The sequence below is a fragment of the Gossypium hirsutum genome, chromosome A06, assembly GCF_007990345.1.
Source record: "Gossypium hirsutum isolate 1008001.06 chromosome A06, Gossypium_hirsutum_v2.1, whole genome shotgun sequence".
Taxonomy (NCBI): Eukaryota; Viridiplantae; Streptophyta; class Magnoliopsida; order Malvales; family Malvaceae; genus Gossypium; species Gossypium hirsutum.
The window spans coordinates 100,115,596-100,119,832 of NC_053429.1; the positions used below are offsets into that span (position 1 = coordinate 100,115,596).

At 39.0% G+C, this 4,237-nt stretch overlaps 1 non-coding gene across 1 annotated transcript; it reads right to left on the reverse strand.

Annotated features, from left to right (window-relative positions):
• Positions 1-3,649: 3,649 nt before the first annotated feature.
• Positions 3,650-3,754, reverse strand: LOC121231241 (small nucleolar RNA R71). The gene has a single exon (XR_005929306.1). It is a non-coding gene; the product is annotated as a small nucleolar RNA R71 (small nucleolar RNA).
• Between the last annotated feature and the right edge of the window lie 483 nt (positions 3,755-4,237).

The following is a 4,237-nucleotide window of genomic DNA, read 5'->3' on the forward strand; positions in this document are numbered from 1 at the left end:
AGAATGTTCCTTAAGGTTTCACCTTGGAAAAGATACTCAGGTTCGGCCGTAAGGGCAAGTTGAGCCCAGATTCATTGGCCGTACGAATCTCCGAACGAGTTGGTCCGGTTGCGTATAGATTGATTTTGCCCCGGAGCTTGAAAGATTCATGACGTCTTTCATGTTTCGATGCTTCGACGCTATCGATCTGATCCATCGCATATAATTAGCCCATCAGAGGTTGAAATTCAAGTCGACATGAGCTATGAGGAAGAACCGATGCGTATCCTAGCTCGTGAAGTGAAGGAGTTGCGAAACAAAAGAGTTCCGCTAGTAAAGGTGTTATGGCTCAAACACGGGATCGAGGAAGCTACTTGGGAGACCGAGAGCTCGATGAAAGAACGATACCCAAACCTATTTACTGGTAAGATTTTCGGGGACGAAAATTTCTTAAGTGGGGGAGAGTTGTGACAGCCCAAAGTTGACCCTAGTTGGGAAGTGGTTTCGGGACCGCTAAACCGAGTCACCGAAATGTTTGAATGTGATACTTATTGTCTAGAATATGTAATTATGAATGTGTGAAAATTTCAAGCTTCAATTTGGTTGATTTCATGTGAATTTAGTCAATAGGACTTATGTGAGAAAATTCTAAAATGTGATAGGTCAATGTGTGAGGACCTATTAGTGCATGTGGACAAAGGGGGGACTTGCATGTCAAATTCCCCCCTACTAGTAGTGGCCGGCCATGACAAGCATGGTAGACCAAGTTTGATGGCCAAGACATGTCATAGACATGTTTTGTTGGTGCATCATGGGTGGAAAAAAATAAAATAATAGGCATGGAAATTAAATAATGAAAAGGAGTACGATGAATACACAAAAAAAAAAGTGTGTAGTTGATTCTTTCCCCCCACTGCCGTGAGCTAAAGAAAAGAGAGGAGAAGATCTTTGTTCATCCTTTTCTCACCTTCATTTAGCCTAAATTAGAAAGAAAAACAAAGAAAAAATTTTCTCATCCTTTGGTTCATCCTTGGCCAAAAATTTTAAGGAGGAAAGAAGAAGAAAGGTGAAGAGATTCGGCCATGCATGTAGCTAGGCTAAGGTATGTTTGATGATGTTCCATGAGATGCATGCATGTTTTAGTTGTTAGCTTGAGTTCTACCTAGCCCATGGTCTAAATCTTGCTATGTGATGGAAATGACACTTGACCATGGATGCATCATTCTTGGTTGGTGTTTGATGTTGTGGTGATGAGGCATGAGGATGAGTTAAGATTCGGCCTAGGTGGAGGTTGTGTTAATGCCATTGCATGCAAAATATGAAGCTTGTTAATGATGCATGTGATGATGGCTTGATGATTCTTGAACCTCCTTTTTAGCATTTTTGTGTGAGCACATATGTGCATTGGTTGCTAAATGGAGAAGAATCGGCTAGCAAGATGTATGCTAAGGCCGAATGTAACTTTGCATGTTAATGAGCAATCCATGTGTTAAATTGATGAAAAGGGGGAGGATGCTTTACTAGTGTGTATATGTGTGTATTAAGTGTTGAAATCGACCCCAAAAATAGACATGCATATTCGGCCAAGGGGAAAGAAATTAGCTAATATGTTGTGTTGATGCATGGTTTTTGCATGTATGAGACTTTAATGTCTAATGTATAAATATGGGCTAAGTGCCTTGTGTTCATCTTTTTGATGCCTAAATGATGAAATCAATTTATTTGTTTAATTAAGCTCAAGAGCAAAGGGGAAATAAATCCGATAAAGGGAAGGAAAAAGTGGTTGAATAGCTAGCGGAATCGTTCGACAACACCCGAGGTAAGTTCTTGAGTAAGAGAGCTTAAATTACGATGTGATTAAATCATGCTCTATGTGAGGCTATTGAGCCGAATGTGCAAGGACGATATGTGCCTTGTGTTTGAGTTTCGCAAATGAAAATGAAATATGAATGTGCCATGAATTATTGTTAGATGTGCATGATTAATTGAATGCTGTCCGGGCTAAGTCCCGAAGGCTTTGTGCTAAGTGAATATATCCGGACTAAGATCCGAAGGCATTTGTGCGAGATACAAATTCCGGGTTAAGCCCCGAAGGCCTTTGTGCGAGATACTAAATCCGGGTTAAGTCCCGAAGGCATTCGTGCGAGTTATTAAATCCGGGTTATGTCCCGAAGGCATTGTGTGAGTTACTAAAACCGGGCTATGTCCCGAAGGCATTTGAACGAGGAGCTATATCCGGTTAAATCCCGAAGGTACGTGATTTGGTAATGAATGAGCTTGCTGTAAAATTCCAGCGAATACTCGAAAAACATCCCAATATGGGGATATGTTACGTATGTGTTGAATTTAATCGAGCCCTTACAAATAAATGTTCGCTCAGTTGATAAACGAGCTACCGGCCTTCGGCTAAGTTAGTCTATTGTGTATGTACATAAGGGTTGTTAATGTTGTGAAGCAAGTTTGATATCGGTAAATTGCGTATTGTGAAATATTCCGTTTAGCTAAATGTGTGTTATTCTTTGTTTATGCTGGAATTCCTTGCTCAAAACTTACTAAGCATAAATTGCTTACTCGTTACACTGCTCCTCTGTTTTATAGATTTTTTGGTTCTCCAGCTATCGGACTCGGGATCTTGAAGTCGAAGTCGCCCACACTATCAAAGGCTCTTTTGGGTACTATTTTGGTTGAATTTTGATATGGCATGTATAGGACTACCCATTGTTGTTTTCGAGTACTTTATGAAATGTATAAGTGTACAGCCATGCGAAAATGGCTTGTAGAAGTGGAGTATGGCATTAGACCATTCGTGTTTATGAATGTATAGATGGTTTCATGATGTAACTATAGTTGGAATGGAAGTGTTGAGCAAATGATCAGCCATTGGAATGGCTAAGTATGATCATATGTGGGCATATGTATGACAAGGCCCTAGTTGGTCCATGAAACCCCGAAAATAGGTAAGGTTTACTTTGAAAACAGAGGCTGACAGCAGCAGTGGTGTGGATTGGAAAAATCACAAGAATTCGTAGGAGTGGAATTAAATAGTGAATAAATTACGTAATCGAACCTTGATGAATCTACTTTCATATGAAAGTAACGAAACAATCATATGAACAGTACAGTAAGAGATATTCGGGTTCTTGTGGAACAGGGCCAGAACAGTTCTGGATTCCCTGTTCCGACTTTGGAAATTCACTATAAATTAACCAGAGATAATTAAGGCTCATACCATATATGTATGGATTCCTCTCTGAGTCTAGTTTCCATAGAAACAAACGGCATCAGTATTGAAGCTCTGTGCAGAGAGATATCCAAGTCGTAATGGGAAAAGGTCAGTGTAGTCGACCCCTGTAACATGGGAGACTTTGACTAATAAACTGTACTAATTGGCCCGACCAAAAATTCTAGAAAAAAATACATAGGTGGGGACATGAGTCTAGTTTCAGGGAAAAATCACAAAACTGATTTTCGAGTTGTGAAACTCAAGATATGATTTTTGAAGCGACTAGTACTCAGACTGGGCAGTGTCTGGAAAAATTTTTCAAAGTTTGTTAACATCTCGTGTCCGACTCCGGTGTCGGTCTCGGGTTCGGGGTGTTACATATCACCACATGGGATGAACTCACTGGAAATCTTTTATAGAAGTTCATTCCAATTAGCAAGGCAGTTCAGCTTAGACGAGAGATTGATGTCTTAGACAAATGAAAGGAGAAATTTTCTATGAGGTATGGGAACATTTCAAAATGTTGATTCAAAAATGTTTGCACCACAAATTTCTTGAGTGGATGCGACTACAGGTATTTTATAATGGGTTTGATGCAAATGCACGATTTGGATTAAACAAGGAGCAGCAGGAGTCTTTATGAACAAAATGAACGAGGATACATACGAAATCATTGAGAACATGGCACAAAATTTGTAATAGCCCAATTTCGGTGAGGTCGAAATAGTGGTTTCGAGACCACAAATCAGAGTGAAAAATAAAAATTTATTTTATTTTATTTTATAGTTGGCATCATGATAGGAAGGTCACATGAAAGTTTTGATACGAAAATTTTATCGATTGTATGGTTAATTAGGTAAAGGACTAAATCGCTTAAAATGCAAAAGTTGGATTCTAGTAGCTATAGGTATCTAATAGCTATAGAATTCAAAATTTAAGGTCCTTATATGGTAATTAGACCATTAAAGAGTAGTTAGTAGATATTTTAATGACTCATCCATGGAAAAAGTAGAAAAGGAAAAGGACTAAATTAGA